The sequence below is a fragment of the Piliocolobus tephrosceles genome, chromosome 7, assembly GCF_002776525.5.
Source record: "Piliocolobus tephrosceles isolate RC106 chromosome 7, ASM277652v3, whole genome shotgun sequence".
In the NCBI taxonomy this organism is placed as follows: Eukaryota; Metazoa; Chordata; class Mammalia; order Primates; family Cercopithecidae; genus Piliocolobus; species Piliocolobus tephrosceles.
The window spans coordinates 52993418-53020265 of NC_045440.1; the positions used below are offsets into that span (position 1 = coordinate 52993418).

At 37.2% G+C, this 26848-nt stretch overlaps 1 protein-coding gene and 1 long non-coding RNA gene across 46 annotated transcripts in view; both read right to left on the reverse strand.

Moving 5' to 3' along the window:
* Positions 1–26848, reverse strand: part of ST18 (ST18 C2H2C-type zinc finger transcription factor) — a 312735-nt gene that overhangs the window by 115361 nt on the left and 170526 nt on the right. For 18 of the 45 annotated variants that reach the window (XM_026456244.1, XM_026456232.1, XM_026456243.1 and 15 more), the window contains one exon: positions 4701–4746. The exons of 1 other annotated variant lie outside the window; for it this stretch is intronic. The gene's annotated coding sequence lies outside the window, so the exon portion shown is untranslated. Of the gene's footprint in view, positions 1–4700; positions 4747–21575; positions 21655–23472; positions 23639–24352; positions 24493–26848 lie in introns of those variants that run through there. 26 more of the 45 variants (XM_026456210.1, XM_026456237.1, XM_026456219.1 and 23 more) reach the window with 4 other exon arrangements.
* The window catches only part of LOC111521074, a 192674-nt gene continuing 170526 nt past the window's right edge, over positions 4701–26848 (reverse strand). Inside the window, exon 3 of the long non-coding RNA XR_002724862.1 lies at positions 4701–4746. This is a non-coding gene — a long non-coding RNA (uncharacterized LOC111521074). The remainder of the gene's footprint in view (positions 4747–26848) is intronic.

Genomic DNA, 26848 nt, shown 5'->3' on the forward strand with positions numbered 1-26848 from the left:
ACCTTGTGGGAAAAAAAAGTTGCATGCTGTAAACATTATAAACATATTCAAATAAGCTTAACACAATCTGCCATGCTTATTTCTGCCTAGATCATGGACCAGCGAAATGGTTAATGCAAATGGATTTATAATTTGCTTTGGGGGGCCAGTTTCTTCTCCTTATTTATTAGCCCAGCTGATGGGGCAGATTTGATGAGGCACTTCTGGAATAATTGAGTCATCACACAAAGAAGGCTGCTAGCATTCAGAGTGGTTTTATCAGCAGCAAGCAGGCCTGATTACTGACAATTACACTCTGATCCGGTGATGGAGGAGAAAGAGCCAACGAGTGGGAAATGTCCGTGTTTCTATCCAGGAATAATTTCTACATTCATTTTACATGCTAAGTGTTTCCTATCTCTGCATAATAAACTGTAAACAGGAATAGATGGCACAATGTCCCTTAATATTTCCTGGTAATGAAGACACAAATGTACAGTGAGTGCTGATAAATATAGATGAAACATAAGCTATTCTCCCAGTCTGTATTGTTACCTTTAAAACAAATGCATTTTTGTGGTAAAAGCATAATCATAGCTAATGCAAAAAAATGACAGAAGATTGAAACTGTCCTTGTAACTACATAGAAACTTTGTAAAAGTCCTGTTAATCACTGCTGCTTTAAAGGCTGGCGAGCTGAAGGTGAGATACTAGAAACCACATCATTTTGTTTCTCAACAGTCAACTGTGAAGAACTCCTTGGGTTAGATGCAGCAAAGGACAGAGCAACAGTGACCTCCATTAACACTCAGAGAGAGCACATCTCCATGCTAAACTGAGAAAACAATGAAGCTGGCACAAGGCGACATCTTCACTAGCATGGATTTCAATTTCCCTTCCATCAGGCCTTTCAACAAAACGTTGACCATGAATAGTAAAGTTAGATCTAAGATTGCTTGATTTGTCAAGCAGAGCAATGCATTGCTGTCTTTGGGGTGGCATTTTTAACCACTTGTTTACAAGGTTTATTAACAAAATACTATGAACAAAAAACGCATCTCACAGAGATGCTGGATTAAACTAGCTTTCCCTGTAACCCAGAATCTACTTGGAAACACCTAGAGAAAGGAAATGTTCACACTTCTTAATGTGCTTCCATAGATTTTAGTGGGAAAACTTTAATTTTCTGTAATATTAAGTTTCCTCTTTTAAAAAACCAATCAGGTATGAAGCTCCACATAATGAACCTGCCTGGGTCTGTTTGCTTAATCTTTTCTCTAAAGCCCCTTCCTGGCTTCCAAAGAAATAAAAGTTATTCTCTGTTTTCCTGTGGTAACTATGGAAACTCTGTTTTATTAAACTAACCACTTAACTTCAAGGCTTGTGTTGCAACTAAATGTGCTATTTTCAGTAAATCTATACTAAACAACCTGATAATGTCAAAACATTTTTAATAAAGTTCAAAGAGCACTTGTTGATTCACAAATAAAGCTTTTTCTTATGTAAAGGGAATTTTCTCTATTTAAGCTATTTCATTATATAGATTATTACACAATGTACTTGATAGCTTTAGACATTTTCCATTTTCCTTATCTATCTTTAGAGGTTCTTTAGAATGTTTTCAAAAAGTCTGCTATTTTTCCCAACAGTAACTGTTTGTTTTTCATAAAATCTTCCTCATATTTTGTACATTTGAATTAAGATAAAATATAGTTCTTTATCTTTATTATCTGACTATGAAATATGGAATGCGAGAATATACAGAAATTTGCAAAGCAAACGACACAACTCAATTGTGGAGGCCAATGAGGCACTGGATTTTTGCAGAATGATCCTTGGATTGTATTCTCACTACAGTGTTTAATTTAATACAGATTTTTAAAAAATACGAGTATTATTCTCCTAAGAATTTACTCATTATTTGTTCAGTACACACATATTGAGAAGAAATCTATGGATTGCCAAGCTAGACAGTGGGCATAAAAGGATACGTAAAGCACAATTCTTATTCTCAAGAGTTCAAACCAGGAAGTTGAATATTCTGATATTATGTGCAAGGTATTATTACAGAGGGAGGCAGAAGGAACAATGGGAACACAGACTTAGACCAGATTGGAAAAGCTTCCAGAAGATGATGATTCCTGAAAAATTCATCCCTAGAGAGATTCAGAGAACTATGACTAGGATAAAGCAATGTCCCCAAAGACCAACTGAAAGGACACCAATGGTTGAAATTGTTCTTGGCTTTGTTAAACAATGAATTAAAGCCATATTTTTATATAGTTACAAGAGGGTCAGGGACTTGATGGTCAAATTAGATACCTAAAGTGAAATGTTTTGAATTTGATGATTTCATTTCTACATTTCAAAGGAACTTTTTCCTTTAGCGTCAGAACTGCAAGATCTGTCTGCTGAAATGTGATTTGTCATTCATATTGTGGTTGACAGCATCGCCCAGAATTCTGTATTCCAATAGTGTTTTGATGGCACTCTCATCTTGATGACTATGTTCTGCCTGATTTTAGCTTGTCTAGGTCCAGTTTCCCTTCCCTGGGCTGGTGTGGGTTCATGGAAGCAAAGGGCTCTATTGTTGACCTTTTGATGCAACATAATTTTGTGGCCATAATAGGTGCTCAATACATTATTATTGAATTGAATTGAAATAAGTGAAAAATAACACTTTCCAGATGCTTGAGATAATTGTTAATTGATTTCAATACAAAACAACCCAGATATTTTAGCATCTGGAATACTATAGATTTTATCTGTTTGATTGCCATGCCAGTTAAGAAGAATTTACAATTTTGTCTTCTCTCATGAGCTCCCACATGCAGCTCCCAACATGCAAGGGAGAGCAAGTGTGAAGTGAAATAGATTTTACGGTCAGATTTTTTCAAATGTCTACTTTTATCTCATTTACATGAAAAGTTATGGTTTATGATTTAAATGGATCCTTTTTCAGGAATAAAAGTCAAATGTAAAATAGAAATAATAGTCATATTTTTCCAGATTTGGAAAGAAAACTATATAGGAAGATCTTCAACTCATTTAAACTATAACACAGTCCCTAGTTCTTAGACTTCACTTTTCTCACTTATATTTTCCAGACTGGCCTGACTATCGTGCACCTACATTTATTTTAAGCAATGTATGTTCATATATTCATACTGATGACTTTTGTATGGAACAGAAAATGGCACTCACCGTAAGTAAAGACAAAACCAATTTTTTTTTAATCAAAATGATGAGGCAACACAGTATTTTCTAAATAAATACACCTCACCTTTACCAAACTCACAGAGTGATAGGCATTCTTATGAGAATTTGTATGTGCTTTCTTACTTAGTCATCTTAGCACGTCTATGGTGAAGTATTATTGATGTTACATATGAGAAAAGGGAAGGAAATTGAGCTCACCACCTTACCCGGGGTTCACACAGGTAGAAAGAGGTAGAACCAGGATTCACATGGCCACCATCTGCTTTCAAACACTAGGCTCGGCATTCTTTGACTGTCAGGTCTCTGCAGCAGAGACCTGGCCTTCTGTCCCTCAATGTTCCATTCCACTCAGCCATGGTAAACGTGGACTCACTAAAAAGTCCAATAAAGCGTGTACTCATTGGTACCTTGGGTGACACAGGTATTGCATTTACAAATATATCATATAAAGAATTTCTGGGGAAGGAGGGTGTCACAAAGTAGAAAACAGAACTCTCTGAGTTGGCAATAACCGTCATTCTAATCGACAAAATCAATATTCCAATTCTTACAGACTACCAATCTTAGCCTCTCAAGAACATTTTCTCTTTACTCAAATACAGGAATTTACTCATAGGATTTAGATTGCCAGCTGCAAAATATGTCCCATCTATTGGGGGCTTATTTCATGTATTAGTTTTCTATTGCTGCTGTAACAAATTTTTACAAATTTGATGGCTTAAAAAGGCAGAAAGGTGTTATCTTACAGTTTTAGAGGTCCAAATTCTGGTATGGTCTCACCAGACTAAAACCAAGTTAAGCTACATTCCATTCTGGAGGTTCCAAGGGAGAATGCATTTCCTCACTCATTGGGCTGTTGGTGGAATCCAGTTCCTTGCTGTCATAGCACTGAGTTCCCTGTTTTCTTGCAGGCTGTAAACTGAGAGCCATTCCCAGCTTCCACAGCCCATTCCTTTTTCGGTGAATGGCCTGCTTCCTCCATTTTCAATACCAGCAATGCTGGGTAATGTTGAGTCCCACTCACATCTCATCTCCCCAGCTCATTCCTTGGCCTTTTTCTGAAGGACCATGTGATTAGTTGGCCTTTTTTAGATAAACAAGATAATCTCAAAGGTCGTCATTAAATCACATCCCTTTTGTCATGCAAGATAACATATTCACAGATTTCAGGGATTTCAGGGATATTTTGGGGGGAGGGTACTTTATCCTGTCTACCACATTTTTAAATCATACATGTTAATTCTGAATGTCTTACATATTAATGCCCCTAATATCAGACATATGAAGTTATGAATTAGGATGATCAGGTATGAACACTCCTCAAAAATCTATATGAATATAACCCAAATTACCATGAGGACACCAACAGAAACCAAAGCAAGCATCTTTTCTGGTCCTCTAAAATGAAGTTCCTTAACTTCTCAGGTTTTTGATGGATGTTGAAAAGTTGGAGATTCTTTTTCTTTGGGGGAAAAGTTTATTTTTAAATAGATTTTACTTACCTTCCCTAAAAGCTACTGGATCTGAACTGGAGAGTTTCCATCACTCCTGAGGAAAAGCATCGGAGGAGGAAAAATGGAAAGAAAAACAAAAAAAAACATAATTAAATGGTATTGATCTACAGCTTATTAACTGTATAAAACAATCCTTTCAAGTAATTTCCATGCTGACTATTAGAATATGGGTTAAGGTATTACCGATCTTCAATAGTCAAACAATATTCATTTGAAAGAACTCTGCCTTAATGAGAAAAACAGGTGTCTACTGTTATCAGAAAATGCTTTTTAGATTTGAGCCCTTTTGTTCATAAGTACATTTGAGAACCTTTTCTAGGGACACACCTGAGAGTGAAAGTGAATTATCAATGACAGCCTTTTCTGGAAAAAAAAAAAAAAAAAGAATCAGTGGTTTAACACTAATTTCTAATCAGATCCTACAGAAAGGAACAGCCCGCACGGCAGCTGTACTTTTCCCAGGGTTAATTACCTTTCACTGCTCTCTACTAATGAGTCAGCTGTTCCTGTCATTGCACACTACACTGGTTCATCTGGAACTCTAGCTGTGGACAAACACAGGAGTGACAGTCCCATTTACATACGGGGTGGGGGCATGATGTGTAAAGATTTCAAAGGGATTTTTAAAAAAAATCCTTTAATTCTCATGTGTTTCCACGCTAAAAATATTTTTACAAAGAAGGTTGTACTTGGTCAGCTACTGTTCTTCCTCCCAGCTCCCTGGGTTCACCACTAGTAGATATAAAACAGTGCCGAACCCTTGGAAACAGGCGAACTTCACCATCTCCACAGAAAGCTTTGTCTCACTGATGCCTTGACACCAGAACAATCACCCTATAGGGTGGAAGGATAGCCTCAAAAGTTTGCAACTTCTACCACTAGTAAAAAGACTTCTGGAAAAATTCATACTGCAGAAAATTTGATTCAAGGTAAAAAACAACCTAAAAGAAAAAGATCCCCAAAATATCTTAGCATTGCTTGTACATGAAAAGTGAATTAGAAAATTGCAAGTTCCACACACAAAAAAGTTGGACTTGAAAGCTATGTTTTGACCTAATATGTCTAGATCACTGTGGGAAATTATATATATGTATGTGTATGTATGCATATATATACAGTTTGTTACCCAGATAATAGCTCTTTTATCCATATAGTGGCTCTGCTTTCCATCCCATAATGCAGACACAGTGGGCCCTTATATATTTTTTACCGTGGCAACTAGAAGTTTAAGCATCTCTTCCCTCCTTTTAATTCCAGAGGTAACTGAGAGGGATGTCCAAACAGTAAGCATACACTGAGTTCCACTTTCCTAGCTTCCAGAATGCCTCTGAGTAAAGGATACCGTCTCACTGGTAAGTTCCTCACTCTAAATCTTAAAATTTTAGAACACTGGCTCTCAGACGTTAATATGCATCAGAATCACCTGGGCAGCTTTTTTTTTTTTTTTTTTTTTTTTTGTGATGGAGTCTTGCTCTGTGGCCAGGCTGGAGTGCAGTGGCATGATCTCGGCTCACCACAACCTCTGCCTCCCGGGTTCAAGCGATTCTTCTGCCTCAGCCACATGAGTAGCTGGGACTACAGGTGCATGCCACCACGCCCAGTGAATTTTTGTATTTTTAGTAGAAACGGGGTTTCATCATGTTGGCCACGATGGTCTTGATCTCTTGACCTCATGATCCGCCAGCCTCGGCCTCCCAAAGTGCTGGGATTACAGGCATGAGCCGCAGTGCCCGGCTGGGTGGCTTCTTAAGTGGCACGTTCTGGTGCCAACACTCTGAGGTTCTCACAAGGGTCCAGGTGCTCCTGCTGCTCCATGGACTGCACTGAACAGCAAGGTGTCAGAGCAGTGGCTCTGGATCATCAACGACATCAGAATCTCCTGGATGGCTTGTGAAAGCCCAGGCTATGCATTCCGTAGATCCGTGGTGGGACATGAGAATGTGCATTTCTAAGTTCCCAGATGATGTTGGTGCTGATAAGTTTGCAGAGCATACTTTGAAAACTACTTCTTAGGTATTCAATATTAAATGTGTTGAAGAATTCCAACCCCCAAAAGCTAAATATACCCACATAGAGCAGAAGCGCTTCCACTTTATTTTTGAGCTATTTATTTGCTCTGGTTTTAATACTCTACGATAGAAAGGAACAGATAAAAAGTGAATGTTCTGGCCCATCATTGAAATACATTCTCAGATCCACTTTATAGCTTATTGAACTTGATCTTCCCTTCAGATGAAGCCATTCATATCAAGAAAGAAACGGCAATTATGTACTTCTTCATTCAAGGTGCCATTATCAAATATAAGCTCACAAATTACAAATCTAAGAGTTTGCACAATATTTAAACTTGCCAAAAGCAAATAAAATATGGGAATGAATTAATTACAAATTATATTATAAAAACAAATTTAAATATCAAGCAAAGATGCAAATTTCCTTGAGACATTCAATATTTTTATCAGCCCTAGTAAATTCTGACTTACTTTCCAAATGGTGCAACGAGTTTCTTATATATATAGTGGTATATGAGGTGTTCTTTGTTGATCATTGCTATTTTGAAGAACACATTATCTTGAAAACTTCTTGGAGGATGGAAACATTTTAGTCTAATACTAAAAATATATTTGCATTGCTGTTCACATAAATATCTCTGTGATAAAGCTGTTACAAGGGTATTTTGCAATATTGTTCACAGGAATACATATTTCAGGAAGAAGGAAATAATAAGATAAATTATAGAATAAAACATCTGCTGAATATCTTTCAGTAAAGAGATGGAGGGTGCTTCTCTAAGCAGCAAGTCATTCACAAAGCAGAAGTTAGGTGCTTTAGCAGTGATCTGCTCAGTTCAGAAAGGACTAGTTAGTGTTCTAAACATGAACTTATCAACTAGTTCTCCAGTAAAGCTGGGAGAATGTAAGCACATGAGAAAGATTTTAAAAGAATGTGTCCCTTCTGAATTCTCACTGCTACCTACTTGTTTTTGCTGTTCCACAGATATTTATTTTAAAAAGCTACTTTAAAATATCAGTCTCATCTAAATACAAGAGGATAATAATATCACAAACAAAAAAATGTGATTAATAGCAGTGTAACTAACCCTCTTGGTATAGAACACTATTATTTAATTAATTCATTAATTTATGTACTCAAATCTTCATTAAGCACCTATTCTTCTGGAGAATGTTTGTATAAACCAGTGGAGTCCTCAGTGAGTGGAGAGGGGTGTATAGTGAATGCCACTCCAATAGTGAATCTATTTCTGTTGTATAAATCAAAGAGATAATAAAATAAAAATCTCCCTGCAGATGTGGAGGCCAAATTTATTTCTTGATAGCATGGGAGAACAATCTGATAAGTTTGACAAAAACTCTACCCTAGGAGTACAAACATCAGGGTGTGTAGTTTGAGTGAAGAAGAATTCCTAATCCTACAGATCTAGGATGGACATACACTCTGTTGTCATGGTGTGAACCTGACTGTGAATGTCAAGATCCTAGTTGATCCCTCTCTCCTTGGATGGCTTTCAAGAGTTAACAATGATTCAGACTAAATAAGTGCCTCTGGTTATTTGAACATCTGATTGATAGTTGTCTCCCATGACCAATGAGAGGTCAGTACAGTTTATATCAGGTGTTTTGTCCAATGCTTATCCAATTTAAGTAATTATTTTCATTGGCTTTCACCAGCCAATTGGCTTCTCTCTAGATCACAGTGTCTCATTAGCTGTGGCAAATTACTGAGGGAATCTGACCTTTTTGGTTTTCTTTTTAAAGTAAATTAAATTTAATCGAATTTGTTATTGGATATTGACACATTATAACTATATGTTTATGGAATACAAAGTGATGTGTATATAGAATGCAGAATCATTGAATCAAGCTAATTTGCACATTCATCACCTCAAATATTTATCATTGATTCCTCTTGCCTAACTGAAACATTGCACCTTTGACCAACATCTCCCCAATCCCTACTACCCCAACCTCTGGTAACCACCATTCTGTTCCCTGACTCTGCGTCCAGTCCTTCTTAGTTTTCTGTCCAAGGTAACAGATTATGTATTTTTTGGCTACGTTAAATTTTTCCAAAAAAATAGCATGCACAGGCATTCCCAAAAAGTGCCTTAGAAGAACTACAGAATCCCAGCTTTTAAAGATCTAATTTATACAAGGTGCTTTCAAAGTGAATGACAACCACCAAGGAAAACAGTGTGAAGATTTCTTAAAGAACTAAAAGTAGAATTACCAAACTCGGCTCACTGCAATCTCCGCCCCCCGGGTTCAAGTGATTCTCCTGCCTCAGCCTCCTGAGTAGCTAGGATTACAGATGCCTGCCACCACATCCCTAATTTTTTGTATTTTTAGTAGAGACAAGGTTTCGCCATCTTGGCCAGGCTGGTCTTGAACTCCTGACCTCATAATCCATCCGCCTCGGCCTCCCAAAGTGCTGTCATGAGCCGCCACACCCTGCCAGAACTACCATTTGATCCAGCAACCCCACTACTGGGTATCTACCCAGAGGAAAAAAGTCATTATACCAAAAAGATACTTGCACACGCATGTTTGCAGCAGCACAATTCGCAATTGCAAAAAATGTGAAACCAATCCAAATGTCCATCAATCAACAACTGGATAAAGAAACTGTGGTGTGTGTGTGTGTGTGTGTGTGTGTGTGTGTGTGTGTGTGTGTGTGACAGAATACTACACAGCCATAAAAAGGAATGAATTAATGGCATTCTCAGCAACCTGGATGGGATTGGAGACCATTAGTCTAAGTGAAGTAACTCAGGAATGGAAAACCAAACATTGTATGTTCTAACACCTAAGTGGGAGCTAAGGTACAAGGATGTAAAGGCATAAGAATGATATAATGGACTTTAGGGACTTGGGGGAAAGGGTGGGAAGAGGGTGAGGAATAAAAGACTACAAATTGGATTCAGTGTATACTGCTTGGGTGATGGGTGCACCAAAATCTCACAAATCACCACTAAAGAATTTATTCATGTAACCAAGTATCACCTGTTCCCCAAAAACCTATGGAAATAAAAAGTTTTAAAAGCAATAAGCATTAATAAAAAAAAGACACAGATGAATGCCACTTAAAAAATACATAAAAATAAAAAAAGAATGCTCCTTAAAGGAAATTCTTGCCTTGTGGTAAACTAGATGAACCAGAGTTCATCTCCTGAACTTCTCCTGCCCCACACCTGGTCTCTGGGTTCCAATAGGAAACCACACCTGCTCCTATGGTAGCCCCTAGCCCACAGAGGAGTCCTGATTCAGAGCTCATGGTCAGCTCCAGACTGGAAGCTCCTACAGGAAGGGCAAGGGGGCTCTTTTCTCTGCTTCTCTTTTGTAAGCAAGGTGCTCCTGAGGGCATGGCCTATTCACATGAGAACCAGCTGCTAATTGTTGTATTAAGAAAAAAGGGAAGTATGATGAGGCCCCTGATCCTGTGATTTGAATTTTAGGAAAACTATGGACCAAATATTTAGAGATAAAACAGTAAATATCCACAGCCTGTAGCAAAAAGTGATGCTGGTGAAAACATGCAGTTCCAATTCATTTGTAAGACTCATACATGTGAAGCTTAAACCAGGTAATTCTGTATTATTTGTTATATCTGAAAACTAGTGAAGTAGGAAATAATCTTATGAACAGTTTACTCATAAGTTGAGCTTAGTTTTACAAATTAAGAAAATACAAATGGATAAAAAGCCTATGCAGTATTACTGTATCTTCGACATAAGAACAACTATCAGCTTGGTGCAGGGGGAGGGGATATTAACACTGAAGGACCGCCACTGCCAGATCAATCATATGCTACAATTAAAGGAGTGATTGGCATATTAAAAATGCCAAAGGAAAATACTAAACTAAACTGAGTAGTTCTGAAAATACCAGGAAATAAATAAAAAGAAAATAGAAGAAATAAAATATTATTTATCATGACAATATAAATGAATATGCTAAGCAACATACTGATCTTGGATTAAATAGTGGCAGTGGTGGGAAGTAGAAAATAGCAGATGATGTTTTAAAATGGTCTAAAGGAGGCAAAAGTAAGCATGAATCGGAGGAGGCTTCCAGCAATTGCTGCAGTCACTATACATTGCCACTGACAAAGGCATTGGACTAGGCATTGCATAGTTATGGTATTTAAATCTCACCACAATCTAAGGAGGTTCACATTATTATTACCAATTTAAGGTGAGCAAACTTAAGTCACTCTTTTAGTACGAGCTAGTATTCAGAACTGTATCTGGGCTGAATGCAGTGGCTCACGTCTGTAATCCTAACACCTTGGGAGGCCAAGGCGGGTGGATCTCTTGAGTTCAGGAGTTCAAGACCAACCTAGCCAACATGGTGAAACCCCGTCTCTACTAAAAATACAAACATTAGCTGGGCACGGTGGCAGGTGCCTGTAATCCCAGCTACTTGAGAGGTTGAGGCGGGAAAATCGCTTGAACCCAGGAGGTGGAGGTTGCAGTGAGCCGAGATGGCGCCACTGCACTCCAGACTGGGCAACAGAGTGAGACTCCCTTTCAAAAAAAATAAATAAATAAACAACGATATCTGATACCAACATTCTTTCTGCTGTGTAGCTCTAGCTAAGATGGCAGTGGAAGCAAGATACCTGAATTTCTTTCTTTGAGAAAATCATAGAAAGACCCACAATGATAGGGTGGTCTCTTAGGGAATGTGAGCTTTTGTGCTGAATTAGACAGGAGATAGCCTGGATAGACTATTGGAACACCAGTCAAAAGAGCTAAGATAATGGGAACACTGAAATACTGTAAAAATCATAAAACTGGTATGCTGCGGAGGACAGCAATAAATGACCTGGGAAATACTTTACGGATGATTGGAGACTGTGAGCACTGTCTGATTCAGCAGAGTTAGAACGGTGACACACTCTGTCTCTCAAGTAACACCAACCTACGTTCGAATCCTAACTCTGCTGTTCTGTAATTTCAGAACTGCAGTTACCTCCCTCACCATCAGGTTCCTCATCTGTTAAAAGGGACAAACAGATCCTCCCTCTAGAGCTGCAAGGATCGCATGAGATGCCATGGATAAAAAGCATGGTGCACAGTGGACATTCAGTAAAATGCCATGATCCAAAAAGAGATCAGTCCTTAGGCAAAGCCCACAGGTATGTGGTCCACATGAATGCCCCAATGTGGGCATGGCGAGGACTTGTGTTGATGAGAGTAATTAAATCTCTGAGGATTAAGCAGCTCATTTTCTTCAAGAGAACATGGAGTTAGTAGGATGATTCGTTAAGCATTCATTAAAAAATATTCATTTTTTTCTATTATTCTATTATTTCTTTACACTAAATACTATTATAAATGCTTTATGTATATTAACTCAATCTGCATAACAAATGTATGAATCAGGAACTATTAATTATTTCCATCTTTAAAGTGAGGAGATTGAAATGCAGAGGATCTCAGTGCTTGCCTGGGGTCACATAGCTCCTGAGGAGTAGCACTGGGATTGGACTTTTGCACTAAAGCCCATTTGTTCGATCAAAACAATCTATCATCATCACAACATGGGTGATGGAGGTGAAGGGATGGATAACACAGATATTATATTTCAGTGTGGGAGCCAAACTCAAAAACAAGGAAACAATAAATATGCAATGCAGTTGAAAGCAGTGATAAATGAAATGGGACAATAATGTAGGCTAGAGGATGGGCTATTTCACATTGAGGCAGGAATGACCTTTGCTGACTGAAGAAAGGATGCAAGAACCATGTGCCATAGTGTAAACAGTTAAAGCCCTTGTATCTAGAATAAATAAAAAACCATTACAGCTCAATAATAAAAAGACAACCCAATCAAAAATGGGCAAAGGACTTGAATACACATTTCTACAAAGAAGAGTGACCACTAAGCACATGAAAAGATGTTCAACATCATTAGTCATTAAGGAAATGCAAATTAAAATCACGATGAGATACCACTGTGAACCCACTAAGATGGTTAAAATAAAAAAGACTGACAATAGCAAGTGTCGAAGAGGATGTGAAGAAATCCAGTCTTCACATGTTGCTAGTAGAAACGTAAAATGTACAGCAACATTGAAAAATAGCTGGCAATTTCTCAAATGGTTAAACATAGAGTTATTATGTAATCCAACAATTGACTTCTAGGTACATATCCAAGAAGAACGAAGACGTGTCTACTTGAGAAATTGTACACAAATGTTCATAACAGCGTTATTCACAGTAACCAAAAATTGGAAACTATCCAAATGTCTATCAACCAATTAAAGGAAAACAAGAGGTGGTATATCCAATCAGTGGAATATTATTCAGCAATAAAAAGGAATGAAGTACTAAATTAGTGCAACCTCTATGGAAAACAGCAAAGACATTTCTCAAAGAACTAAAAACAGAACTACCATTCAATCCAAGAATATCACCACTGGTATCTACCCAAAGGAAAAAAATTATTACACCAAAAAGTACCTGAACATGTATGTTTGTTGTAGCATTAGTCACAATAGCAAAGACATGAAATCCACCTAATTGTCCATCAACAGATGACTGGATGAAGAAAATGTGGCTTAAACGCACATGTGCATATACACGTATACACCATGGAATACTACTCAACCATAGAAAAGAGTGAAACCATGTCCTTTGTAGCAAGATGAATGGAACTAGATGCCATTACTTTAAGGGAAGTAAGTTGGAAACAGAAAGTCAAATACTACATGTTCTCACTAATAAATAGGAGCAATGTATGAACATTGACATAGAAAGTTGAATAATAGACATAGGAGACTCGAAAGGGTGGGAGGTAGGTGAGGGATGAGAAATTACTTAATAGGTATAATGTACCCTATTTGGATGACGGTGACATTAAAAACTCAGACTTCACCACTGTGCAATATATCCATGTAACAAAACTGCACTTGTACCTCCTATATCTATACCGATAAAAGGAATGAAGTACTTATATATGCCAAAACATGGATGAGCCTTGAAAACATGCCAAGTGAAAGAAGCCAGGCAAAAAGATCACATATTATGTGACTCTATTTATATGAAATGCCCAGAATAGGCAAATCTATAGAGACATAAAGTAGATGAGTTGCGCAGGGCTGGGAGGATGATGATGCATCTTCCCTTTGGAAGGTGATAGATAAGGGGTGCAGAGTTTCTTTTTTGGGAAATAAAAATGTTCTAAACTTGACCATGATGATGAATGCAAAACCCTGAATATACTAAAAACCATTAAACTGTACACTTGAAATGGGTAAATTGTATGGTATGTGAATTATATCTCAAGAAAGCTGTTAAGAAAACAGGTGGAACCATAGAGACCACAGTAAGATGCCTGCATGCTATTTTAAGAATGATAGGCAGTTCTTGGACAGCTTTCAGCGCTGGCATCACACAGGGAAATCAGTTTTTGGACCATGGCAGTCAACTGGGTATGAGAAGATGAGTCTAGATGGGGTGGAGGTGGTAAAGGTGAAGAGAATGCAAGCAGTTGAAGTTCTAACTCCATTATAAAAAAGAAAAATACAAAAAAAAAAAAAAAAACACCCCACAAATTAAGAACAGATGTGTATCAGCTGCCTGCTATGATCCAAACGCATGACTTTCAACTCCCCAACATGTAGTCTCTATTAGAGAAGGCAAGCTTTTCCTTCTCTCACGCCTCCTACTTTTTCTCTATATGACCCCAGATGGGGAGAACAGTTTCCATTTCCCAATCCCAATCCCCTTTTTTGAGACAGGATCTCATTCTCTCATCCAGACTGGAGTGCAGTGGCATGCTCATGGCTCACTGCAGCCTTGACCTCCCTGGCTCAAGCAATCCTCCCACCTCAGCCTCCTGACTAGCTGGGACCACAAGCACATGCATCACACCTGGCTAATTTCTGTATTTTTTTTGTAGAGACAGAGTTTTGTCATTTTGTCCAGGCTAGTCTCGAACTCCTGGGCTCAAGTGATCCGCCCACCTCGGCCTCCCAAAGTGCTGTAATTACAGGCGTGAGCCACCAAGCCCAGCCTCCACTTTCCCTTTAGCCTTTCTAATTGCATGAATTGTTTAAGACTGTTTCAAATCCAAGGGAAAAATCGCTAGCTTTTGTGGTTCTCATTAGTTTTTTAGTTTTCTAAGTTTCTATGCCAATATCAATTATATATAATTGATGTATGATAATATAAAACTTAAGTGTTAGATAGAATGTTTTCTTTTTAATTATACTATGTAAATATAAAAATTAACAAAAACTAACATATTAAAGGAACTTGTGGTTTAAAATCGTTTCACACTGAGTCTACAGAATTTTGCTACCTCATTTTACAGAAAATTTTGAGACTATTAATTCTGAATAGTCTTAACATCTCATCTGTAGGCTTATAAAGGTGTCTTAATCTGTGTGCATTCCTCCTTTCTTCTGGTTTTAGAGGAAGAAAAGAGATCCTCTCCTTCTTTCTTTTTATTTTATTTTTATTTTTATTTTTTTTTTGAGACGGAGTCTCACTCTGTCGCCCAGGCTGGAGTGCAGTGGCCGGATCTCAGCTCACTGCAAGCTCCGCCTCCCGGGTTCCCGCCATTCTCCTGCCTCAGCCTCCCGAGTAGCTGGGACTACAGGGGTCCGCCACCTCACCCGGCTAGTTTTTTGTATTTTTTAGTAGAGATGGGGTTTCACCGTGTTAGCAAGGATGGTCTCGATCCCCTGACCTCGTGATCCGCCCATCTCGGCCTCCCAAAGTGCTGGGATTACAGGCTTGAGCCACCGCGCCTGGCCTCCTCTCCATCTTTCTAAGGATGGGTTCTTTACTGGGCTCACTTTACATTTGTTTCCTACTTCATCTACTTTTTCTTTCTTCTGTATCTGAAAACTTCTCTGTCTTCTTATCTCTCCTGGTTCTTTCTCCTCAGCATAGAAACACATTTATTCTTTATATATTACTACCTCTGTTTTTCAGGGTCAAACTTCTTAACAGTCCCAGAGACTTCCTTTCTTTTCTTACCTTGCTTTCATGACACAACTCATGGACTGCTATCTGGCACATCTAATGGTGCCGGATCAGTCTATTTTCAGAACAACTCACATGATTGCTCAGTCTTTTCCTAAATAAGCCGTTTATGTCTCTGGCTTATGTCTCACTCTGTATATTCTCCTTGGAAGCCACATCCAAAAGTGTATCTCTTCATCCCAGGTCTCACTCCTGAATTTCAGATCCACTAATCAACTGTACATTCAATGTCACCACCCGCTTGTCTTTCATTCAATATGTACAAGAAAGGACCCATTACTTTTCCCTCTAAACAACCTTTTCCTTCCGAATCTCCTAACTTGGCTAACCATTCATGTGGTAATCCAAGCCAGATACCTGTCATTTATGAGTCTTTACCAGTTTTCAAATGTATGTCCTGAGCTTGCCTCTTGCATAGGACAGGTCCTACTGTACTGTGATTGCCATTTGCTCCTGTCACCTGCATTGGAATAAGTTCCTTGAGTACTTATGTCTGCATTCTCACTTCTTGATTCAGTTGCTGGAAACTAGTCAATGTTCAATACGTTTGTTGAATGGATGGATTCAAGACTCCTTAAATGGCTCTTCTATAAAATCTTCCTTGATGCTACCTTTAAACAAAGGTGGTCCTTCTATTCTTTAAGACAGAACTTAATTTTTTTAGAGGAAAATAGAATTGGCCACGCCTGGTGAAGATGCTCTGGCCCCACATACGTTAAGGCTGAGTAATATAGTGAAACCGGATGTGGCCACAGCCTATTCTGTCTTTGTAGAGGGTGCTGTGCAAGTCTGTCCTAGCATGTGAACAACAACCCAGACAAGGTTGGCAGCTTTGCCTATGTATCACTTTCTTCTACTGTGGCTCATAAGGTTATTAGGGGCAGATGCTGTGGCTCATATTCACTGTCTACACTTCTGATACTTTTAGGCCTGTAAATATTTCTTAGTCAACTGATTGCACAGAACCTAAATAACTTGCTCACAATTTTCTAGCTCTGATAGTTAACGTTTTTTACTTCACTGTCTTGGAAACTTTAGTATATGAAAAATACAAACATCATTCTAAATCATATTCAGCTGGAATAAAATACCTTAATCTCCTATGAACATGATGTGACATCTACCTAGGAGAAGCTATAATAATGTAATTGAAACTCTTCCTTCTTTTTTTTTCCATTAGAGGCACAAAACTGGGGAAATTCTTCATTTCTACATGCTTTCTTTTATAAAAGCAAACATGTACACATTTCTCAGTATGTTTAAGTTTCTCCGCTAGGTACTGAGAAGAATAAAATGATTTTAAATACAGTTTCTCTTCTAAGTGATTTTTGTCAACCCTCAAAAACTTGACTCTTTTTACTTATTAGTACACTTTCAACTTGGCATTTTTCAAAAGACTAAAAAATGCTTGCAGATTAATCTATAAGTTAAGGAAACTATACAAGCATCGTAACAGTAACTGCCTAATTAAGATCTAAAATACAAAATAAATATTACAGTGTGTCTAAACATATTAGCAACCTGTAATCTATCTTTTCAAATATTTTTTAAAGCAATTGAGCCTTCTTTCAAGTGCAATCTTAGTGACAAGCCCATAGAGTAAAAGCACAGAGGCAGACTGTTGGGTGGCTGCACACCCGCTCTGGGGGCTATGGTGCCTGAGGTTGAATCCAGTCTCTGACCAAGCAGCCCCGGCATCACGGACAAATTGCATGTCTCTCCATGGTGCAGTTTTCTCCACGATAAACAGGGGATGCTAGCTGACCTTATCTTATAGACTGTTGCTTTGGTGACGTTGTGAGAATAAAAAGAATTAATTAATATAAAGTACTTAGGTAGCCAGGCACTGTGGCTCATGCCTGTAATCCCAGCAGTTTGCGAGGCCGAGGCAGGCTGATCACTTGAGGTCAGCAGTTGAAGACCAGCCTGGCCAACATGGCGAAACCCCATGATTTAGTAGAGGTTTAATAGAAACCTCTACTAAAAATACAAAAATTAGCTGGGGGTGGTGGCAGGCACCTGTAATCCCAGCTACTCAGGCCGGAGGCTGAGGCAGATTTATTTGAATCCCAGAAGCAGAGGTTGTAATGAGCCGAGATCACGCCATTGCACTCCAGCCAGGGCGACAATAGTGAGACTCCGCCTCAAAAAAAATGTACTTAGAAGAGTGGTTGGCTCTATGTCAGTGTTATTATTATTATTATTGGACAAAAATGTTTTCTGTTTGACACTAAAATACTCAGAGGAAGAATTCAATTACCAGATATTTCTATGTATCTATGTTTATATTCACAGAGCTAAGATTTCTGGCTATTTGGCCAAATGTTGAACTTTGGATCTAATGTGTAGCATCAGAGCTGAAGCTCCTGTGATTCTCAGAACAGTCTACTTCTGATATCAAGGTTAATTGGTGTGCTAAATATACATATCTTACAGAGGTATAATGAGTGCTTCTGCAGTCTTTGAATTATTTTTCAAATTCATAGGATGTTTTAAATTTTAAAAAGCTCATGGAGTTATAGAATTTGGGGGATGTAAAGGGCTCCAGGGGTTCCCTAACATGACCCTTAATGTGGCAGATCTTAGTAATAAGAAAAATAAAGCAACTTGTCAAGTCACTTCATCAGGATCATTCAACTACTTAATGATATTTAACTATTACTGGAACCCAGGTGTACTTGGGACTCAGCGTAATTTGACACTATATTGCTGATACAGGTTTTTCTTCTCTATTCTGTTCCCAGAGACACTGTATCCTAAGGAGAGATTAAGGGAAAGAGTTTGGGGAACAGTCAGATTTGGGCTCAATCTGGGTTCAAGGCTAGCGACATAAGGAAGGGCATCTTCACATCTCTAGTCAGTTGCTTCATTTGCAAAAATAGGATACTAATGGAATTACTATGAGCATTAAATTACATAATGCATCTAAAGAACTTGACACAATGCCTGGCACAGTGTAAGCACTTCACAAATGTTAAGGATCATTATTATAATTATTGTCACATATATCACCATGGTTCTGAACAAATTATATGTACAATGTTGGTACCAAAAGTTCTTTTTCTCATTTGCCAAACCCTAAGACATATTTCTTCAGTCAATGATTTTCCACAGGGTGGCAGGGAGTGGGTGTGAAAGAGTGAAAGAGAGAGAGAGAGAGCTGTGCATGTGCATGTTTCCATTATTTGACAAAGTCAGGTAGCCCTGGATCCTATGGCTTCTTCAATTCCCCTCAGCTTACTTGCGGTCCCTGTGATAATGGCCTGTGTGCTAACCCTAATATGCAAAACCTGACCCTCGGATCCTCCAGTTGACAAGATTTGATTATGGAAGTAACATTCCCAAGGAAGTAGGGCATCGGTTATGGAACTTCACCAAACTTCAAATGTTTACAGTAGCAAAGACAGGCCATGATGAGACTGAATGGGAAACCTGGTCAGTACATGATTTATACCAAGATAAAAATGCTTGGAAATTTGACGTTTAAACCAAAAGATCTGTGTCATCAGCTGTAGCTGTTCTACAATCTGAAATCGAAAGCTGGAAGGGTCTTCAATTGAATGTGAGTATTTCAGAAAAATAAATACCAGTGGGATATTTTATTAGTTCTGAAAGTCTAAGTGAAATATATCTAATTTACCTGTGAAAACCAATGTAAGCAATATCTGGAAGAGTTTTCTTGTTTGCTCATTTTGTTTAGAGTTGGAACCTGCCTTTCAGGAATGAAATGACAGAGCTATAATCCCCAGCAAAAAAATTCCCAAATACATCATAGAAACTAGGATAATCCTTCATGAAGTCAGAAGCAAAAAAAAAAGAAAACGGGAAATAACTTCCTCTACCATTAAAATAACCACAGCATCCACTCCTATCCCCATTCTTCCATTTCCCCAGGTCTGACATTCTGCAGATGACCGCCCTTATTTGTCCCTACATGTTTTCCAAAATATAAAAGTGAAATAGAGTCCCAAGGGCACTGTACTTGAAAGGTTATGAGAGTTAGAGAATTTTAACCATGCCTGCCAAACCAGCAGATGGCTTGTGATTATAATTATATGCATCAATAAAACGAATAATCTTTACAAAATTTGAATTTCTACTAAAGTAAGGGATTTAGTAAGCAGATGCAACAGAATGCATTTTCTTTAACCCTTTTGGTAGACACTGGTGTCTTTCACACACAAAAAAGATCCAGGACTGCGTAGATAGTAGGCTGTGTACTCTAATTTTTGCCCCTTTCTAGAGTAGTCATATTGTCAGCCTCAATCTTTTCCTGATTTCATTTACTTCATGAACATATTTCAACCTCACCTCATTTTCACCCTTCAGAATAGAAATGTTAAGACTAATTCTCTACCATTGTTTGATATCTGAAAGAAAATTTAAAAGAGGTAAATACCTTCATTCTAATTCATACCAAGTATACTATAGAAACAAAAGAGCAAACAGTGGACACATCTTTCCATCTGATGGTATTCTTTTACAAATTAGATTTTCAATAACACTTTTTTGTTTTCATATTCTCTTTAATCTACATTCCAGGAATGAAAATACTCTTTATTCTATTTAAATAATTAACCATTTCCTTTCAGTTTGCTTCTGCCTGTCATTCTAAGTAAGGGCAACTAAGTTTTATCTCATGCCAAGCATGAATTCACTCATATTGAAATTGGATATATATATGACACATCTGAAAAAAAGGATGTGGTGAGGTTTACATACTGGCCTTCTGCCATGTTTCCTTCATGAAGGAACCTCAGAATTTAGGGAATTAAGTTAAGCTAGCTTTGTTTACTTTCAAATCTTGGAAGGAGTAGAGAAAATGTACCACAAAAATTTTCATGCTTTTTTTTTTTTATAAAATAGTAATGGAAATATTTTTATAGAATTACCAAGTGTAACTCTTCATTAGAATAGTATCAATTCATATATATTTCACCCAGCATACCAACAAATATAATATTTAAGAATATTTGGAGAACCTATATTTAGTGCAGATATCTCTAGCACCTTCAAAGTTAGTTGCACTATATAAATAAAAAAAAAATTAAAACAGTCTGATCTAAAATGCTCCTATAGTATTGAAGTTAACTACACTTAATAGTGTAAATAAGTTACTAATAAAACTTTAAAGGTATTGACATTTTCGCAGGTCAATGCAATTTACCTATGGACACAAGATATACGAGATCAGAAATTCTCAGCAACAAAATTCTTTCAACTTACAACTTAAATGTATACATCAAACCCTATCAGAACAAATGTTCTGACAAGTTAAACCAAAAGAGTAATAAGTTTTTGCCTAAAAATTTATAAATTTGATGTAACATTTGACAACACTATATTCAAATACTCGTAAAGAAATTCAGATATCTCTTGAGTTCACTGGAATGGAATGTTATCTCCTAAGATTAAATATTCGCAATTAACTGGGTTCAAGATTCTTTACATAGGTGATGAAAATAAATAAAGTAAAATATTTTTCAATTATAACATCCTTAAAGAGGGAAAACTTAAACCAAATTCAATGTATCAATTAAAAGAAACAATCTAAGTCAAAAAACTTACGAAATAAATCCCAAAGGGGCAAAAAAATTAAAAAAAAAAAAAAACAGAAAGAAGAAAACCCCATAATCTTAAGAGTTAAAGACCTATGCTGTAAATACTTAAGTTATATACATTTCCTTTTTAAATTCAATGAAATTAAATATTTCTGCTTATAGGGAGTTTAAGTTGAAGAGTAATAAAATTTTTAGGTATACTTTTGTTAGCTACTAATAAAACTGCATAATAAGCCAATTTAATCACATATGCTTAATATATGTTTAGAATTTTCAACATGTTACCTTAGTCTTGATATGAGCACGCAGACACATAAAATGGAATTGTCACAATGCTTCAGGGACACTCACAAAATTGGGGGCTCTGGAAGTGAAAATACGAGAAAGAGTTCTGTACCGGTACGAGCGAATGCACAGGCGGTGTGTGACATGACATTGGCACGTCCACTCGCTGCCTCAAACCGCAAGTGAAAGTTAAAAACACCAAACACAATATGCCAGGGGCATTAGGTAGATGATGTTACTTAATTTTCACATAAGTTATAAGGCAATATTTATCTCCCATCACTCTTGCTCCCATCTAACAGACCAGGAAACCGAGGCCCAGAAAAGTTAGAGAACTTATCCGGTGCACAGACTGAGTCAGTGGAAGAACCAGGTTTCAGATATGTGAACTCGAAAAGGGAGTATTGTAGATTCTCTTGTCACTTTGTCACTCATATGCACTTAGGATGACTGCCTTATTCTCTAGCAAGCATTTTATAGCTCCTCTTAGATGGGGATCCTCAGGGGTGGAAAAGAGGTATTACTAACAGCATCTGCTACACTCTTCTGAACTAAGCAGTTTTAATATTTATTTGTTAAATGAGTGAATCAGAATAAAAGTTCAGTAACACAAAGTTTATTTCTGACAACACAAAATAAGTTTCTCAAATTTCTTTAAAGAAGGAAGTTGTCAAGTAGATAAAGCCATGCATCTTTTCTTTAAATAAAAAATATATATATTTCAGATGCAAGACCCACATAGGTGGAAACAAGTTTGCATAAACCAAAAGTAATGATCTGGGCCTTCTCATTATAATGACAACACAGACCTATTCTGTTTTGAAGAATGACAATTACATTTCTGTAAAAGTAGCTCCACTCCTTTTCATCCACAGCAATGCAACTAAACGAACTTCAGTCAAGTTTGTACACCCTTGCTGTACTAGTAAGGATGGGGGCAAAATATTTAGAGCCAGCCAAAACAATTACGTATTTTCTGAAACATTCATTCTTGTATTAACAGGAGGGAACATTAACAACTATAGAAAAAAAAATTGTAATACATGAGATTCAAAAATAAAACATTCATCACAGAAAGATAGCCTAATACATTTATAATGCCTGAAAGAGTGAACTAGTTGCACAACTCTGCCTTAAACTAAATTTGTTAGGCAGCAACTGTAGCCATTTTTAGATGGTTTGCTTTTTCCATGATTTCTATCACATGAAAGGCATAATGATGATATGACATATTAGAAAAATCTCAACTTAGTAAAATCAAAATCTATTTTCCCCACATATATTTTACTTGAAATTAAAAAGACACTATTATACCACTTTCTTCACAAAATTTATTGCCTCCTCATTTCTGGCTATTGTTAAAACAATACTTAGAGTTGGTAATATACAACATATATTACATTCTCTACAGACACACATATAGTTCTAAACAAATTAGATAAACAAAATGAATGTTAGGGGCACATTTAATAGAGGAAAAGTACTTCATGAAAAAAATGGTAAAGAAGTATGTGACCTCTGATCACCCAGACCGTATTATTTACCTATATTATGAATCTTTCATGAATACTACTAATAAGCTATTTATTTAGTATCACAATACTGCTATTTCCTTATAGAAAAAAATATTTTTCAGTATAAGTAATGAAAGTTAGTAAACTGATTTCTATACAGAGTTTTAATTCATGAACAGATGATTATGACATGCCATTCTAACATCAAATGACAGTGACTTTAAAATTGAATACTGCTACTGATATTATGAACACATCTATTTTAAAACACCACACTTACATTAACAATACTTTTTAAACATGTTCGATGAGACCGTCAGAGTTTATTAAACCACTGACAACCCACTTAGCGGACAGTTCTTAGAATAAAATATTTAATTTACCTGAATGTCTTGTAACAATATCATCCTCTCTTGAACTAAACATCCTCTGAATACACAAATCTAAGGCAGACAGACATTTCAGCAAGGCAAATAAGACTTTCTGGCAACTTCCTGTTGCCATATTTCTCTAAAAGGATCCTGCAATGTTACACTTCAATCCTGCAAACGCATTTTTCCAAGGGACACAGCAAGCCAATGCTGCTCCAGTGTCAGAAGCTTTGATTTTTTTCCCAAGTACAGCAAGCAAATAACCACTAATCCTATTCAATATTACAGATTCACAGTAATGATTCTATTTCCAGATTCAAGAGAAATTAAATACAAGAGGAAAATAGGAGCTTTTGTTTTCTTGTTTTGTTGTGCTTGACTGGTTGGTTTTTAAGACACTGATGAAGGAAATAGTTATTCCATCTATGTTATTAAATATATATTAGAGGCTGGGGCAATTTTGCATTGTCAAGAATGAACTTCACTGCTCACATTCGTGCCCCAGGTTTCCATTATCTTTCAGAAGCAGTAAGACTAACTAAATTTAAAGTTGCCTCGTACATTTGAAAGTTTTCAAACCTGAACCAATAACCTGAATGGTAGTTATGGGCAAAAGCACCATTTCTCCAACAAATAGCCTACCTCTCAAATTCAAGTTCACTTGCGTTTTGGGGTTTACTTACTTTTTAAATTTACAAACTTTTGTGAAACAGCAAAACAAAACAACAATAACAACAAAATAAGAACACTGATCACTGAAGCGGTATTTCCAGAAGTGATAGCAAAATCCCTTCATTCTGACCTACTTGTCGAGAAACGGACTTTCAGCCCCACGGTTAGGCTAAGATCTGTTCCACTTTCTCCCTAGGGCTTAATTGCCAGACTGACTTACCGGTGCCTCCTAGCCTTTGTTCTGCCTCTCACGCTGACATCAGGGAAGCAGTGATGTAGAATAAAGCAGGGGTGGGCTAGGTTAGTCCAGTGTTTGTGTCGTTGTGTGGTGTGCAGGGACACTCTGTGATACTCTAGTGAGCTGCTAAGCTTTTTTTGTAGGCTTTGTGTCATTTACTTAACGACCAATCTCATTAGCTGCCAGGGTACAATGGGCTGATGCATTTTCTATGTACATACTCCACACAGTGACCCTCAAGGTTGCCGAAGGTCTATTTAATCAGTCAAATGCTGAATATATTTGCAGTAAATCACTAAAAAAATTTTAAAAATATGAGAATACTGAGGTATCTTACAGGCTTAATATTTCCTGGTGGTTATTTGCAGGTAATAAAATGCATGCATATTTAGCCCAAACAAGGATAGAGCAGGTGGAGATGAATTGTCTGGTTTGCACTGGTGACCTTAATTTTAGGAAACTTTCAGATCAAAGATATTTTCTCTTAGCTAGGAGCCCAGATTTGAAATTTAATTTCTGTGTTAGTTTAATCATATTAGCACAACAAAAAAGAATTGCTTTCTTGAGCAGTTTCTCCTTCCTCGCCCCCACCCCAGTCCTACCCCCTACCCAAGCAGCCTCAGACCTGGCAAAGTTGCATTTATGCCCTCTTTCAGTTACAAGGTAAAAACCCTTTTAACTCCTATGAAAAATGAAATGCTGAGAGCACTATGAATGACGACAGCTGTCCATAAGTATCAGGGAGAGTTCTATTGTCCAGCTTGTCCCTGGATAAAATGAATACTTTACAGCAGAGGCTGTTCAGCTTGGCTAAAGAGTGTGGGGAGAAGGGGAGGAGGTCACTGGAGATTTCGCACACTAATTTAATCTGGGAAAAGGACAGGCTCTGCATCTCCCTTGAACAGACTGGCAGCAATCTGGGCCCCCACAGAACTATCTCCTTTTGCCTGTGCTCTATTTATTCCTTATCTCTGTTTACCAACCGCTAGGTCCCTTTCATTCACACCACGAGGCCGTTTTCCTACTATCAGTCAGCAGCTGACACTGTGGAAGAGCCTCAAAGGCAAAAAAAAAAAAAAAAAAAAAAAGATCAAAACTAAACCAAAGCTGTATAAACAATGCCACAGTACAAGTAAATGCATAAACCCTGATTCTTAACCCAACCCACAGGGTGCAAACAGAACCTTTATAGTAAATCCAACAAACCCACCACAGTGAGCTGTGGGCCGCAGAGAAAGAAAAGTCAAAACACCATTCATGAAATCACCATCCAAAAAAAAAAAAATTGCTAAAATATACAATGGCTACTGAAGCAGCCTTACTTTCAGGGATATTCTTATCTCTATCATAGATCAATTAACTGGCCACCAAGAGATATTTACCTTGCTGGGAAAGGTGACCTATACATTTCTAAGAGAGGCCTGACTCTCATTAAAATGCCAGCAGTTAAAAAAATATCCACCAATGTGATTACAAGCTAAAGAGGATGAAGCAACACCAACTTTTCTAACACCTTATCACATTGATTGAATTTAAACAGTTCAAGACTCTTGGTATTAAACCCCCATTTGTTTATGTAAAGATATTAAAAAGTCCTGTACAATCCAACCAATGAAATCTTCTTCATGTCTTGTGGATTTCACCTCCTTACGTCAAAATGATTAGCATGGCAGAGACGTTGGGAGAAGACTACTTCATGGACAACTTTTTAATATTTTGAAGCACTCTGTAGGGTGTGATCAAAAACGGAGATTGGAGCAACTAGTTTAAAGTGTGGAAAGAGGAGAAAATAAAATAAGTGTTTTTTGAACTGTGCAACCTTTGAGGAAATATGAACCTTGAAAACTTTACTTATATTAATGTTAAGTGCTAAATACTTACCTGAATATTTCAACAAATGGGAAAAGCCCTGCTTAATATAGACATTTCTTTGAAGTGATTCAGAATTTGTATATAATATATATGTGTATGTATAGATGTATATATATGAATATATTATAAGCAGAGGTATACACACTGCCTCTCATATACACATACACAAAATGAGAAGTGCATAATTTCTAATGCCTGGAGTTCCTCAGATTAAAAACTGAGATTTACTTTAAATTTCTCTGAGTTTTTTTAAATCATTGAAATGATTGGGAATGATTGGTTATTGTCATAAAAATCAACACCGCATTGACTCAATCACTAAGATCTTTACCAGTAAAAGGAAAGACAATGCAGCTCATTATCTAGGATGATCAATTGGTCCAGATTTCAGTTTGTGTTTTCACCTATATGCATTATGAGCAATGAAGTCTTTACTACTTGGATCCTTTTTTCCAAATGAATTAATGAATTAAATTTATCCTTTCACCAGCTGCTAGGCAGCAGATGGAACCATTTCTGAAGCCTTGTTGAATTCAATCCATAAAACTCATTTCCTAGGATTAGCCGTCCAAAGTTTCTTTTAATGTTTATATACCGCTTGGGATT